We start from the raw sequence: 17,161 nt of genomic DNA, 5'->3' as shown, positions 1-17,161 counted from the left end.
CCTGACCAGTGTCACACAGAGAGGGAGGATCAGCTCCTTGGACCTGCTCAAGATGCATCTGTGGATGCATGACAAGGTATGGTTGGCTTTCCTGACCGTGTCCCCACACTGTCGGCCCATGTTCATCTTGGAATCAATAATGACTCCAAGATCCTTTTCTGCCTCTCCACTGATGAGAAGTGAGTTCCCCAGCCTGTAGCTTTGGTGCTGGTTCTTCCTCCCCAGGTGCATCACCTAGCACTAGTCAGTGTTGAAACCCATCCTGTTCTCATCTGCCCACCCCTGTAATCTAACTAGGTCTGATTGCAGCCTATTCCTCCCTTTTAGCATGCCCACATCCTCCCACATCTTACTGTCATCTGTGAATTTGAAGAGGGTGCTTTTTACCCCCTCGTCCAAGTTGCTGATGAAGATGTTGAACAATGTGAGCCCAAGGACCAAGCGCTGGGGACCCCACTGCCCACATCCCTCGAGGTCAAAAATGACCCATCCACCACCACTCTCTGGGTGCAACCCTCCAGCAAGTTAGTGACCCATTTGATTGTGTAGGTGTTGATGCCACAGTCCCCTAGTTTTTTCATGAGAATGTGGTGAGAGACAGTGTCAAAGGCCTTCCTAAAGTCCAGAAAGGTTACGTCCACTGCTATCCCTGCATGTAAGGATTTTGTGACCTGGTTATAGAAAGCCACCAGGTTGGTCTGACAGGACTGCCTTTAATGAACCCATGTTGGTTGCCCCTAAGCATAACCTCCCCTGATGGCCCCTCATTGACATGCGCCGGGATAATTGTCTCAAAAATCTCACCCAGGATCGAGGTAAGACTAACTGGCCTATAGTTTCCTGAGTCCTCCTTCCTCCCTTTTTTGAAAATGGGAACAACATTGGCCCTTTTCCAGCCCTGTGGTACCACACTAGAGTACCACGAGTGCTCATAAAACCATGACAGGGGTCTTGCAATGACTTCAGCTAATTCCCTCAGCACTCTGGGGTGGAGATTGTCCAGACCAGCTGATTCAAATATGTCCAGTCCTTCTAGAAGTTCCCTGACTAGATCCTCACAGACCCTAGGCCTGGGTGTGCCTCCCCTGCGGCCTGCGGAAGTCCCAGTGAGGGGGCTGATTTGGTCCCTACTCAGGAAAATGAAGGTAAAGAAATTGTTAAATAGGTTAGCTTTGTCATTTGGTGTGATGACCAGATTTCCTAGCATGTCTTACAGAGGCCGCACGTTACCCGGTACTTTCTTTTTACCTGCTATGTATTTAAAAAAGGACTTCTCGTTGGCCTTGGTCCGGGTAGCTAGTCCCAGTTCCATCTCCACCTTGGCCTTCATGACTCCCCCCCCTGCAGCCCTAAGCAACTGAGGTATTGTCCTCCCTGGTGATGGCCCCTCCCTTCCATTGCATTTATGCCTCCCTTTTTGCCTGGAGATGTTCCCGTATGCTTTTGGTGAGCCATGGGGGATTTTTCACCCTCTGGCTCCTTTGATCTGTGTTGGGATTACCTCCTTTTGGGCTTAGAGGATCGTCTTCTTAAGGAATGACTACTCTTCTTGGACACCCGACTCCCCTCCCCTCCGGGACCTCAGTCCCTCCCCGACTATTTTCCTTACCTCATTGAAGTCCACCCTCCTGAAGTCCAGGTATATTTGTGAGCATAATAAGTGGAATAGGATGTGTCCCTAAAAAAATAATTTATTGAAAAAATGTAGCCTCTTGACATTTCTTGAATTTATTTGTACATAAATTTTATTCAAAGCATTTTAAATCTTAATAACATAACTTAAGAATAATGTAGGGAATTAGGAAATGAGTGATGCTTAAATAGTTTCAGGACAGTGATTAAAACATACATGTGAAGATTGTTTTTATTCCTTTCCTTTAATTTATCATACATGAGCAAAAATATTAGGGCCTTCTAAAAATTAAGGCTGGAGTACTGAAACTAATAGTGACTGCTGTTGCAAAAAATGGTGCTGTTATGTTGGATATCACTTAATAATATAGTTTTAGTTGGACTTTTTACTTTACCTTACAGCATTAGTAGCATAGTAGAGTGTGCAGTAGCAATATGCTGGTGTAAAACTGAGCCTAGTGTAATTTTTCATCTATATGAAAAAAATGTTGCATCCATGTGATGAAAACAAATGAAACAAAACTCCTCTTCTAGACATACAATCCAGACAGAGTGATTCAATACATATAACCTTTCCTTTCCAGAAGAAGACCATGGGGTCAAAATGTTATTGCTAACTCTTTGCTTGCTTTTGTCCTCAAGTATTTATGCCATTTCTTTCAAAGGTAGTTGGAGCTATTTGAAAGTTTTTGTGAATGGAATTTTGCCCCCGTTGTTTTCTGTTTTCATTGCTGTCATTTTCCTCATATAACTGAGAAAATGCAGTATATTGGAGATAATTTTAGAGTGCCATCTGTTGGGGAAAATTGCCCTCGTACACAATACAGATACAAAGAATAGTATAGACCTATGGTAACTTGTGAGTTAACACCAGCTATAACATTTGCCATAAAGGATTAAAGAAAACAAACTTTCTCCTCATACCTATACTTTTCCCCTTTAGTAGATAAAAATATCAACAACAGTTTGATAATGAGACCTTCAGGAATAATCTGAAGGAAATTTACAAGAGAAAATCAATTAAGCAAGGGAATATGTAATAGGTACTGACTTTGATTTGCAGAGTGTTTTCAAAGGAAGTCCCATGGTCAAAAGGTCAGAGGGTTTTTTTTCCAAGTTAAATTTATATATTGATTCTTTTCCTTTGGCTTTTCAATCCTTTCTCACAGAGAATCTGTTCATAGTTTAAACCACCCTTTTAGGTATGTAAGTTCAAAATATAGATGTTCAAGATCCTTACTCAGCTGTTGCCTAAATCTAGAGGTACAGCAAGGAACCTAAGTTACTACTGGTAGGGATGTCCACACATGCAAGCATGTGCACTTGCAGCATTTCAAATAAAAACAGTGCAAATTTGAGTGAGGGCTTTTTGCCTTAGTGCATGTGCTCAGACATGCACTTTGTTGTGGAGCAAACTATGGCACTTGGGGCAAAATAACCCTGCCTGGCTCCTCCAAGATCTACAGCCAGGGGGGAACTACACCTGTGCTGTCCCAGGCAGTATAAAAAGCTGCCCTGTCCTGAACCCACCAATACAAAAACTTCCCTGGAAAGTAGCTTCAGGGCCACTTGCTTTCAGGAGCTTCTGGGGTCCAGCCAATTGGTACTTGGGGACACTACCCTCTATACCAGCTGGACTGCTGAAGCAGCCCTGAATGTTCCCTGCACCCTTTAGCCACTGCAGCAGTCTGGCAGTAGGGGCTGCTGCCTGGCTGTGCCCTGCTGCACACCTGCCAGACCAGGATAAGGCATCTGCCCCTCTGAGCCAGCTGCCAGTGGGCTGTGGCTGCAGAGTTGGCTTTTGTGCAGCACTACTGCCATGTGTACCCCCTGCCTGGCCATCGGGGCATCTATCACCTGGAAGATGGTCCAGGTGTGGTGGCCTGCTTTGAACTGTCAAAGTATTTCCTTCTGGCTCCTATAGTCCAGGACACCAGAAGGCCAGCTGGGTCTAAGGTGCCAGCTCTGAGTAGGCAAGTTCCTGCCACTGGGCTCCCTGGCAGGAATTTTGGTGTTCCCTTCCTGAAAACTGAAAAATCCCTGACAAAGTCACTCTGTAAAATACCCCCAAATCCATGCTCCTTCACAATTAAAACAAATGGCCACTATAAAGAGAGAGAGAGAAAGAGAGCGAGACAGAGAGACAGCAATCAGTTGGGCAATGTTTGATTGATATATGTACAATGTTAAAGCAATGTGGAAGCCTACCAATATCTCTATCATAATAATGAAGTGAACTCTAAATACATGTTTCATGAATTCATGAATACATTAATACATATTTTGCTGCCCCCCACAGGGGCTACAGCTCTGCTTGAGAGGCTATGGCCCCCACAAGGGCTACTTCCACTAAACAGGGGCTACAGCCCCCCACAGAGGCTAAAGCTGCCCCTCAGGGGCTACATCACCCTAACAGAGGCTATGGCCACCCCTTAGGAGCTACAGACGCCCCAACAGGGCCCACATGTGCCACCCCACCCCACTTGCTCCCCCAGCCCACTGAATTGAGGTGAGGCAGCATGGTTCAGAACCAGAGCAAGTGCTAACCATTGAAACACTCTGACAGCCAGAGCAGCTCTATTGAAGACCCAGGCTCCAGTTCTCCCAGACTATGCCCTGCCCTGCTTTTTTGTGTATTGGTTTCTTTGACCCCTGGATATTTTCTTCCTGGTTTTCTCATTCCTGCACATGCATCTTGCAGTGTCTCAAAGGGGTTTGAGACGCTGCAAGAAGCACGTGCGGGCTCATCTGGACACACCTGTAAAGTTCTTCTTGTTGCCTCATTTTGAGGTACCCATCTCTCCCAGGTACCTAACTCTAACACAGGGTTCTGGATTCCACTTTGAGGCACAGGCACCAAAAGTCTAGGTTTGTAACTCACAGCTGTGTCCTTAGTTTCTTTTTTGAGAACCAGCCCTAGGTGCCTAAATACCTTTAAGAATCTGAGGTGCAATTCCACCAACTTCCTGTAAAGGAATCCAGAGGAGATTAATACCTGTTTACTCTGTAAAAATGTTTTATTACAATTATTCAATCTCATTTTTATGATTTCCAGTGAAGCCTCAATCATTTCCAACAAAAACAGAAGCCAGACAAATCCACAGAACATACCCTTCATAGAGTGTTCCTAACTTAACAGAGTATCTATTCTTTCTCTAAGAGAAACTTTAGAAGAATATATCCTTACCACAGTACATTCTTTAACAAACTTTGAAATTGCTAATGACACAATAACTCAGTGTTATGAACTTTCTAAAAGATTGTGGTGGGATTCATTAAAAATTAGGATGGTGTCTGTTATAAATTAAGTTGCTGTGATTTGTTATCTCTCACTCTTTCATGTTGCTTTGTAAAGTCTAACAAGACACATAAACTGGAAGTAATATAATTTTGACATTAAAGTGATTTGCACAAAGAGTGATCATGATATTTGATGTCTAATTTTCCTTTGCTTATTTTTCTACAAGGATTTCTCTTCCCTCTTGAGGTTCATAATGCTTCGGGAAATGTGTCTTTTCATTTTGCTAGGAAAATATACTGATGAATTCACTGATAGAATAATGTGTGCCTTGTGTCTTGTTAGCCCCAGGATGTCTTGAAGAAGATATTTATCTCAATAGACCTATTCCTGTGAGTCAAATGTAATTAACAATTGAACATATAAATCAACCCACCAGCCTACTGTAGGGAATGGTATAGTTTGGTTTTTTTCCAAAATACTAATTTTAATGACTCCTCTAAATGATAGGTTCAGGTCTGATGGATATAATTCGTGGCAGATCTGTATGAAAGCTAGCTTTGCTATTTCCTCTCATGGGGTTATGGGCACAGTTCTGCTCCAATTGAATTAAAATGAGACAGTAAGCTGCAAGTTTTCTTGGCACCTTCCTCATACTTGTTCCACACATCTAAGCTGCATCCAAGTCTTTGGTTTCTTGCCTTAACAGTCATGCTTTTCTTTTTGTCAGAACTGTCACAAAGGCTCTCATCACTTCCCGTATTGACTGTTGCGATTTTCTCTTCCATGACAATTATATCGCCATCCCATATTGCATGAACAATGCAGTGGCTAAAGTAATCTTTGTTTCTTTTTTATTGCACATCATGAAAGTATCATATAAGGACATGAGGAAGGCCACATTGTTATCAATGTTGCAGGTGTATACCATATTTTCTCACCTACCAAAAATCCCAAAATAAAATACAAACATTGTTTTTAAAGGCAAAATGATACAAAAAGGATCTTCACTTATAATACGTATCTAAATAGCAGCAGCTAGTGAGACAAATGTTCTTATTGTTCTGGTCCCTGTGGATCACATGTAAACTTATTTTCACTTTTTCCTGGTAGAAGGACAGTGGCAAAACTGCTGTTACCATATTTCATATTTCTTCGCTTAAAATGTACAACCCCATTTCCAGTGACTGTTTTGGGGGGGAAAAGTGAGTTGTATATGAGAAAATGCAGTATATAGAGTGGTGTCTTTAAATAGTTTAAGATGACTGTAGGATCACATGATCATAAACTACCACTGTAGGATCATATGATTTTAAAAATATCAGAAATCAGAATGGTGGTGTTATGTAGTTAGGTTTTGCCTGTTCTGTTTCATATAGCCTGTGCTAGGTAAAATACAAAATGAACCCATACTTTTGCTGCCCATTTATTAACAGAAGGATTTTTGCAGCAGTCACAGCTAGCATTCCAGTCATGTGTATGTACAGATTGTCTCACTGGTATCTCTTCCAAGCACTTCCCTTCTCCGATTCCACCTGTTCTATTTCTATCTCTACATGGTTAGTAAACAGGGCATGACTATACAATACATTTACTGTGGAGTTGACTAATTAGCACCACTGTAAACATCTTGCATATGTACATACAGTGCTATTAGGCAGGAGTAAACTAATTAACTCTGCAGCAGGACAGTACTTGTGTTTACAAGAGTAAAGTTTGCAGGAGTACATTATTTTACTCCTCAGCAACATGCATGTAGATGCTGGAGGGGCTGGCTGGGGCATGAGGGTGCTTCAGTGTGGGGGATGCCTGCTGGCTAGCCCCGCACTAGAGCACTATGCCCCCATCAGCACCTCTGCAGCACATTTCATAGATTTCACAGATTTCATAGACATGTCTTCTGGTGTGGATGCTTTGCCCCAAAGTTTGGTGTCATTGGCAACCTTGGTCAGTCTGCTTCTGATTCCAATGTCCACATCATTAATGAAAATGTTGAACAATATGGGTCAAAGGGCAGAGCCTTGGGGGACCCCACTGGTCACAGGACACCATGATGAGTGACTTCCATCAATTACTACCCTCTGGGACCACAGAGCCAATTTCCCAGCCAGTAGATCGTGGTGGACCCAAGGCCACAATTAGCCAGTTTCTCCAAGAGGTGATCATGGGAAACCGGATCAAAGGCTTTTTTGAAGTCAAGATATATGACATCAATCTCTTCTCCTTTGTCCAGGTGATATGTCATGAGATTGGTCAAGCAAGACCTACCCGCAACAAACCTGTGCTGGCTATCACTTAGGATGTTGGCATCAGCCAGTCCATTAAGGATGGCCTGTTTAATAAGATTTTCGAACATCTTCCTCAGGATAGAAGTCAGGCTGATGGGCCTATAGTTAACTGGATCCACTTTTCTCCCTTTCTTGAAGATAGGCACTGCATTGGCCTTCTTCCAGTCTTTGGGCACTACACCAGAACACCAGGAGTTTTCAAAGTTCTGTGCCAGGGGCTGGGCTATGATGCTTGTCAGCTCTTTGAGTACCCTGGGGTGTAGATTTTCAGGGCCGGCTGACTTGAAGGTATCCAGCTTCTCAAGGTGTTCCTTCACAAGGTCAGGATTAATGGAAGGCAGAGAATCTCCCTCACCCAGACCAGCCTCTCCCATGGTGGGCATGGGCTTCCCATGGGACTGACGAAAGACCAATGAAAGTACCTATTTAATAGGTTGGCTTTTTCCTGGGCATCAGTTGTCAGTTGCCCCATCTGGTTCAGCAAGGGTCCAGTGTTGCCCTTGCCTTTCCTCCGACTCCCCACATATCTGAAAAAGGACTTTTTATTGTCCTTGATGCTTGAAGGTAGTTGGAGTTCAGTTGCAGCCTTGGCTTTCCTGGTTTGCTCCCTGCAGGACCAGATCAGTGCAGAATAATCCTCCTTGGAGGTGAATCCCATCCTCTATTCTTTGTAGGCCTTTCTTTTTAGCCTCAGGAGGTCTGCTAGATCCCTGGAGGGGCTGCTGTGGAGGGGCTGCTGTGTCCTCTTGCTGCCTTTCCTCCGAAATGGAATAGAATTAGCTTGTGTATTGAGGATCGCTCCCTTGAGGAGCAACCACTCTTCCTGAACTCCCATCTCCCTGGGGTCGTGATCCCTTAGGGCCTCACTGGCAAGCCTCCTGAGCTTGTCAAAGTTGGCTTTCCTGAAGTCAAGTACTTCTGTGTTGCTGACTGACTTGCCAGCTTTGAGCCATACCTCTGCCAGACTGGGACTGCTCTAGCCCATCTCAATGTGCTGCAAGCCTGGCTGCATGTGTAAATATGATGCCCAGGAAACAAGAAACTCTAGTGCCAGAATTTATTGCTTCAACTTAATTGCATGTAAGGATGTACCCATAGTGTTTTATGTCAGGGTAGTTTCTTTGCAGTGACATATAATTAATATCTAAAAATGTATCTTTGATGCAAATATATCAGGATGCAAAGATAGCCTTAAGTTGAACAGGAGCAAGTACTCAGATTACAGCTATAGATCAGTTCCCTCTATGGGGTGTTATAACTATGCCTACTATGCTAATATCAAGCAAGGGGGAAGAAGTTTTGCATCTGTTTTCTGCCAAGAGAGAATCAATCCCCTTTTGCACTGGCAATAAGCCTCTCAAGACCAGATTAAATTAATTTAATGAAAAATAACTCTGAAGAAGTGTTACAGCAAATCTGGGACAGGCCCCAGGGGCTTATAGCTTTTGGTCTGGTTCCCCCCTGTTTACATTGGTGCTAATCAGATTAACTTTTTTGGGCAATGGAATTACATCACTACAAAAATAGTGTAAAAATATCTTAGCTGCAATGAAGCAAGATTACCATGTAGTTACTTATTTTTCTTTTTTTGTAGGATGTTGAATAAATCTCATAAAAATACAATTAATTTTATCCATCTTCATTATGTCTGTGGGGGCAAAGTTTAGTAAGGGGAAAGGACAAGGCATAGGTTGCTGCCGGACCGGTTTCTCTGAGGAGCATAGTTGTAAAGAGATCACTGCTATTGAATGTTTTTTTTTTCTTTAAGATATTCCATATGACTTCCAAAAATCTAGAACAGAATGTGTGTGTGGGGTCGGGGTGGGGGGGTTCTGTCAAAACCTTTATCCAGAGACCTAGAAACAAATGAAAATAAAAGAAGATTCTCAAAAATATAATTTAAGTTGTCCAGGGTCAAGGAATTATTCAAGTGTCATTTTAGTGCAGCTCCCGCATCTTATTAGAATTCAACAAAGATTTTTTTTGATGAAACATAGTCTAATAAGGGACAGTTTTATAGCATAATGGTTATTAAATTCAGAAAGCTTGGACTATGGCAATGTTTAGAGAATATTATTATTTGAAATGAAATGCTGTTATTTATTTGATGAAGGATTTTTTATTAGTTCCAAATGCATATTAGAATGATTTACACAGTGGCAGCCAAATAAATAGGCCTTTTTTCATTGGTTAAATTATTTTCTTAATGCTTTTTGTCTAGCTTGGTTTATGAGAAATGTCGTACTAGACATAGTAGTAGCAGTAGTAGCAATGGAAGCAATAATAACAATTACAATAATAATACAATAATACTTTAAAATCTCTTTTCATCAAAAAGCTAAATATATAAACTTATTTATGTTCTTAATGATTTGTACCTTGTAATACTCATATGAAATTATTAACTAATAATATTAACTCATGTGTCTTATCTGTGGAGAAAATGAAGAAAGAGAGAGACAGAGAAGAGAAGGACGCTTGATGGAGTGGGAGTTGAAGAATGAAAATGGGAAATTGAAAATGTCCTTATACATATGTAAAAGATGGGTTGTCATAGCCGAGTTGACTCTTCCAAGTACCTTTTCATTGTATGACCCTGGCACAGAACATTGGGAAGGAAACATATTGGGGGGGGTGGTAACTTGTCACATGCTGTTGTCTTTCCTTTCCTATATATAGCCCCCCCCCACATGAGAATGGCAGCTTCTCATTACAGATCTCAGTACAGATCTCTACAGCACTGCTACTACCAAGTACAACCATTTAACAAATCAAAGCCCAGGGACTTCAGAAGACTTGCCCAATTTCACAGGCCAAGCCTGTCTCAAAATAGCCTGCCTTTATCACTAGGCAATGCTGTCCGTCTAGAGCTATTTCAGAAAATGTTTGAAAAGGTTCATACTGGTTATCCACAGTCTACTCAAGTATAATTACTGCTCTTGGGAAACATTTTTTTCCCCAGACCATAGAACTAGACATCACATTTCTGTGCTTTCAACCATTTTAGGGAGAACTGTGACAAACCAGCTTTCGCAACAGCAACTGTTTTATTAATCTGCACTGTGAATACTTAATTATATTGTGAATAACAAATGACAGCTCCTTAATGCAGACATCTGTATTTAGTTCCTGCTATCTCACTTTGATAGAGACAAGCTATTATACAGTATCAAAATCTTCAAGTGAGTGGGAAAAAGGGAACAGGAGAGAAAAGTGGCATGATAGAGACAAAGAGGAGCTTTCCTAGGGTGTTGATGTATGGAGTTTCTGATCTCAAAAGCTGTAGGGACCATGGTTCTCATACTTAGACCAGGCCTTCAATCAGTCATACCAATTCCATATAAAGTTATGTAAATATCCAAAGGAGTGACTTTGGATATTTATATAAAATAAACAAGTTATAGGCCCGTATTTTCTATAATAGGTGTCTCAGTGGAGTTAGACAACCCTATATCAGCCTGTTTGAGAAGTGGGCATCAATATTTTGTACCTGGAATCCAGGGACTTAAGATCTGTTGCTTGTGTTAGAGGAGATGATAGCTTGAGGACAGAGGTGCCAGAGAGATGGCTTTCAAGCACTGGATTCCCTATAAAGGCAGATTGCAGAGAAGTAACATTCAGGAGCAAAGCAAGGCAAAGAAGAATTCAAGATAAAGGGTGATGCCAAGATTACAGGTGAAAAAGAGAAAAAGTAACTTTTCACTTCAAATAATACAGCTAAAGGGCATGTCTACTTGGTCAAAAAAGCAGAAAGAAGAAATATAAGAAAGGCAATTAGAAAAATTACAAGAGAAGTAAAGCTGACCATCTATATAAAAGTGATGTCATCCAAGGCACTGTCACATCCACCAAATTCTGACTAGCTGGACTAACTGAGAGAGCAAACCAACTAGTTAAGGGAAATTGTCATCTGACTGTGTTGAGAAAAATCAGCAGTCATATAGGGGCCATTAAAACAAGAGAAAAATTCAAAGCCAAGGACTGTACCCAACCAACTGGTCTTTTGTCTTTCTTCAGTGTAGGATTGAGTCTGGATAAGACTTCAGAACTTGGTCTTCTTTGTTATAAAAATGTTAAGCTTTTTCTAAGTAAAAAAAGTAATTTATTATAAGTGATATGAGACATGAACTATGCATGAATATTAATATGCATATTTCAAGTGTTTTTAATATGCATGCCTCAAATACATCTTCATACAAAAGGCATTTTGAAGTGCTCAGATGAAAGATGTTATTTAGTTTGTATTATTATTATTATCTTCATCATCATTAACCATTTATGTTTTGTAGACTTCTAAATATATATTTATTGGCTAATAGACATAATAGATAAATAGTATAAGGTTAGCTAACCTTATAGCTTTCTACTGGGTGTGCCTACACATACATTTTTTGCAGGACCAGTTTACTTGTAAGTAAAATATTCATGGGTAAATGCTCCTAAGCAGACATCTACACATTCAGGGAAGTGGCAGCACTTCACTCTGATGGCGTCTTCTATGCTCTTCCCCTTACCAGTGCCCTAAATGGCCCTGCCAGGCATCTCTCCTCCAATCCAGAGGGACAGGCTTTTAAAATGCTGTACCTTGGGCATGGCTTGGTGTGCTGCCTCCAGGATCTGGTGAATGTGGGGCTGCTGTGGAGCCATTCCTGGCATTTCTTTCCTGTTCCCCATGACTCTCTCACATTCATATTATGTTTTAATTGCACAAAATATACAAATCATGCAACATGAGCATATCTTTGTTTATACACTCCAACATTACCGTCTTTTTCTTCTTATCATTTTAGGGTATCTGACAGTTGGGCCAACTGCTACAGAAGCAGATTCAACTGAAATGTTTGCTAGTCCTTAGAGAAACTTTCAAGGGAAGGATATATATTTTTGCCAAGTTGTGGAGAAGTAATAGAGAGAAGGAACAGCTGGTGGGAGGAACATGGACTTCAGTTGTGGAGGAGTGAGAGGGAAAAGAAACTGAAGATGAAAATACATGACTTCAGTCTTGTAAGAATTAATGGTAGAGAAGACAGATATCAGAGAACAATGAAAAGTGAAGGGAGTAAGACAATTACAGATCAGCAGAGCAGAGACAGAGAGAAATACATTATAAAACTTTTGAAGAAACAAATTAAAGTCTCCCCTTTGGCTAAAATCTCTGTATGTCACCTAAAGCTGGTTTAGCCATTTTATTCTGATATTTTTCCTGTCCTCTGAGAGAATCCTAATAAGCCTGAAACTCCTTTTGTGAGAAAACAAAAAGCCACTAACAGCATTGTTAGTGAAAAGCCAAACTGTCCAAGAAAGCAATTACCTTCAAGAAAATTCCAGTATGTCACAATCCAGACATGAATCAGCAACTATTGAATGACTCAGTGTTATTTAAATGTATAATGATAAATGGAACAGCATTGTGTTAGATCAGAATAATTCCAAATTTAAAACAATTTTAAAGCAGCCTACCCTAGCTATTAGTTAATATTCATAATAAAATGATAGTCCTATTTGGGAGGGTGGGCCAGCGTAGGCTGTGTATTGGTTTTCCGTATGTCTCTACACAGAGGTTGAAAAAATTTATATGCAGGTAGCTGGCATGAGTCCTGCATGCCACTTCAACCCTATTTGATGGGGTTTAATATGGTGGCTATCATTCTGTAATTATTATAAAAGATTAATCATTGCAGAAGAAAATGACCCCTCTGCAAGAGTGTCAGCATTATGGACCACTCATGCCTCACCTTAGATCTCTTATGAGAACTCATGAGAGTGAAGATGGTTTGTGCTTATACTGCCATTCTGCACAGAGGTGAATTATGACCTAAACAGGTTGTCAGCCAGGGGTATGTATACTCCAAGGGGTACTTAGAAAGGATGTAGGGGGTACACACGGGTAGGCAGGTGGGCAGGGATGCAGCGCACCCTGGGGCACAGCAGCAGCATTTCCACTGGTGCCTTCCCATACTTTGTATCTTACCTGGGGTAAAGGGAGGGGCATAGTAGGTGCCACCAGCCTCACACAGCACACCACAGCACCTCTCCACCCCCTACCTCAGCAGGGCCAGGACGGCAAGGGCAGCAGTGCCCCTCTCCAGGCCGCACATGCACCCCACGGCCAGGTGAGAGGGGGCAGGGCTCACATGATGTGGCTGCCACTGCCACCGCCCCATGGTGCTGCTGCCACACTGCTTTCCTGTGGCCAGTCACATGTGCAGCTCCATGGGCTGCTGAAGGGCTTTGCACCTTGTGCTCCACCTGTCAGCAGCCCTCAGAGCTGCATGTGTGACTGGCTGTGGGAAATCAGTGTGGAGTGTGGCAGCAGCAGTGTGGGGTGGTGGCATCTGCTACATGTGAGCGCTGGTGGGAGGCTGTAAATGGGCAGCCTCCTACCTTGTTAAAAACTATTAATTGGTTACATCAAAGGCATGGCAGGTGAGGCAGGTGGGCAGACAATTAGACAGGCTGTGAGATGGCCCCCCTGACACAAACTGCCTAATTAGCAATGCACAGGTTAATGCTGACCTGACTGGCTGGGGCATGAGAATGCTTCAGTGTGGAGGATGCCTCCCAGCTAGACCTCACTGAAGCACCCTTATGCCCTATCCATCTCCTCCTCAGCACATTGAGCCAGGTCCAGGCAGCCCCAGGCTGGCAGGCTGATCCCCTGGGTCCCCTGCCAGCTGGGGCTGCTCCAACCTGCTTCAATATGCTGCAGTCGCAGGTGCATATGTAAATGCTACAGCTTGGAGCAATAAACTCCTTCACAATATGTACCAGAGTTTATTTCTGCACATTAATATGCATATATAGACACACACAATTAGTAACGAAGTATTGGAACCACAGAGGGACTTAGTGTTAACAATGCTTAACCTTTAGCAAGCCAGCTCTGGGAACGGAATTCGCAAACCCAAGATAGACACTTAAATTCTCTCTACCACTGCTCTACATCCACCTTATCCTATTAGAATGTCCAAGCTAGCAGGCTGTATATTATTCTGTATGGGAAGGACTTTTCCAAGTCTGCCACTGTGTAGCTATGGATACATGATTAATTGGGCTAGAAAGAAATTAAATAGGAGTAGACCTAGTTCTGTAGTTCCCCTGTCAGTGAGTCTTGGGTTCCATTTCCTTCTTTCAGGACGGTGTACATATTTTGCAATAAGAAGTCATTGGAAAACTTCAGAATAGGATAAAGAGTTCCTTCCCAACTACAGCCTATTGTCTGGTGATGAGGATGCTCTCTTAAAAAGGAGATATGGGTTTGAGTACCCTCCATTCAAGATGGACATTAGCCAGGTGTCCCATTTCCAGTAACTTAACCAGAGGTGGGCAAGCATGGCACCAGCCCCAGGAGTTGACTAAGAGAGGGTGCCAATATGGAGGCCCCTTGGTAGTCTGTGTCTAGTGACAGCAGCAGGTGAATGTAGGGACCTTCCTGCACCCTATTACAGCTACTTCTTTGCAGGTCAAAATTCCCTCTGTTCATTGCTGCCATTGATGGCACTCGGTGGTGCTGGCAGCAGCTTCCATAGGGTAACACAGAAGTACCCACTGTATTTGGGAAATGCTGGCTAGGGTGGAAACCTTATTTGTTATGCCTCTGATGATATCCTGAGTGAGTACTCTAATGATTCAACTATGGTATAAAAGACAGGTGCCGTATATTCCAGTTGTATTTGAATGAAACTGGCTGTAGTTTCTATGATTTAGGCTGAATTCAATGCTGTCAGGGTCTGTTAAGCATACTCTGAATACACTTTCTGAACTGACCCTCTCAGGGAACTTAAGTGCAAGAATTTCTAGTTTGTTAATCGCAAACTGGTTTAGGTTTGACACTGCTTTCACTTGATCAGGGAAATCTCTTACAAAGTTTTGCTGGTAAACTTTTAAGTACCTATACACTTTCAGGCACCTAAGTATTAAGGTGAGGTTCTTGTATGTTGCATTCTTGGATTTAGGCACCTCTAGCATGTAAAACTGCTCCTTAAGGCATCTAAATGGAGATTAAGAGGATTGCTCTACGCAAGTTATATAGAATTCACCAGATTAGGAACCACTTTTGCGTACCCCCATCTCATCTTACCGGTCTGTTTATCTCTCTATCTTTGGCATTATCTTTCTTATCAAGAGCTCTTATTAATCTGCAGACTGCAATGGCTTATATGAATCACTCGGAAGCAACTGTCTTACCCACCCTGTAAATGCTGGGTAACATGATATCTGCATGCTGTAACTGAATAAATCAACTCCTCTGCCTACGCTGGAGCACATCAGAAGCGTAAGTAAAATAAATCTTTTGTGAAACCATCACGCTGTGTTTAAATCATACTGACTCCTGCTCACCATTGTCACCCACTTGCCCGGTCATAAAACCCCCTCCTCGCGCCAAGCCGGTCGTGCCGACCCAGGCTCGCAGGTCAAGGGTGCACCGGCATTAGGGGCACAACACCACCCTGGCAGCTTGAAGAGCAGTGTCCAGCTGGTAAGTCTGTTGTGGTGAAAGGGAAGGGGCTTGGGGGCACAGATCAAGGAACCCTGCAGTGAGGGAGGGAGTGGGGCTGGGACAGGGGCTGAGGTAAGTGCTGTCCAGCCATGGTGGGGTGGATGTGGGATGGAGCCAAGGTTTGTCCAGGGGGCACAAGGAGAGGGGGAGGTGGCTCCTGCACCTGTGTGCCCTTTGTCCGGGAGCCACTTGTCTGGTGGCTCATCTGGCACTCTCCCACTCATCCAGTGGCTTGCACCCCTGCTCCCGACATTCATCTGGGAGGGCATGGGGGGGTGCCCCCAGATCTGTGTGAGGGGGTGGGGGGAGGCAGACAGGTCCGGGGCTGGGCCAGGCTGCTCTGTGCCCAGAGCCAGAGGTGGCGGCACTGGGAGGGGCATACAGGGGGGGTTGCTCCACCCCAAAATTTGCCATAGCCCCCCCATAACCTTCCCCCTCCTTGCACCACCACCACCACCGGCCCTGATCACAACCCAGCACAGCCCATCCCCAGCCCTGCCTGCCCTGACTCACTCTACCCCATGCAGATCCGAGAACATGTGCCTTCCTATCCCTTCCCCAATGAGTGGCAGGAGCAGGGGTGTGAGCCACCAAATGAGTGGGTGAGTGCCAGATGAGCAGTGCACAGCAGCAGGACCCACCCCAACGATGACCCCCAGATGAGCCATGGCTCTGTCCCAAGCCCTCCCCACCCCACTCCAGCTGGGCAGCTTTTGCCTCAGCCACTGTCTGAGCTCCATTCCCTCCTTCACTGCAGTGGCCTTGGTCTACCCCCCATGCCCCTTCTCTCTCTCCTTCCCTTCCACCACAACAGATTACGAGCTATGCACACAGCTCTTCACGCTGCTGGCCTGAGGTCCTCACCACCTCTGTGCTGTGCTGCAGCTGCACACATGCACAGGCTTTTATTGGCCAAATTATCAGTCACATCAGATTGATTTCTAATGTAGACAATTTTCTTTATATCAGTGCTGATCTGATATTGGACCAATGTATTGGTGCACCTCTAGTTGACAGAGATCTTAAGAACGTGGATGACCTTTACCTGACTCAAGAAGTCTATAGGCCAATGAGACATAAAGAGCTGCTCGACCTGGTACTGGCTACTGGGGATGAACTAACTGGTGACCTACTGATTGATGGAAAGCTGGGTGACAGCGACCATGAGCTGATCACCTTCACCATCCACCGTAAAGCTGGCAAGTCAGTCAGCAACATGGAAGTCCTTGACTTCAGGAAAGACAACTTTGACAAGCTCAGGAGGCTTGTCAGTGAGGCCCTAATGGACCACGACCCCAGGGGGAGGGGAGTTCAGGAAGAGTGGTTGCTCCTCAAGGGAGCACAAGTTAATTCTATTCCATTTTGAAGGAAAGGCAGCAAGAGAGCACAGCAGCCCCCCCAGCTCTCCAGGGATGTAGAAGACCTCCTGTGGTTAAAAAGAAAGGCCTACAAAGGATGGAGGATGGGATTCACCTCCAAGGAGGATTATTCTGCACTGGTTTC

Source organism: Crocodylus porosus, unplaced genomic scaffold (genome assembly GCF_001723895.1).
Source record: "Crocodylus porosus isolate Cpor-Errol unplaced genomic scaffold, CroPor_comp1, whole genome shotgun sequence".
NCBI classification, from domain to species: Eukaryota; Metazoa; Chordata; order Crocodylia; family Crocodylidae; genus Crocodylus; species Crocodylus porosus.
The sequence above is the reverse complement of the archived record's forward strand: the minus strand, read 5'-3'. Positions refer to the sequence as shown.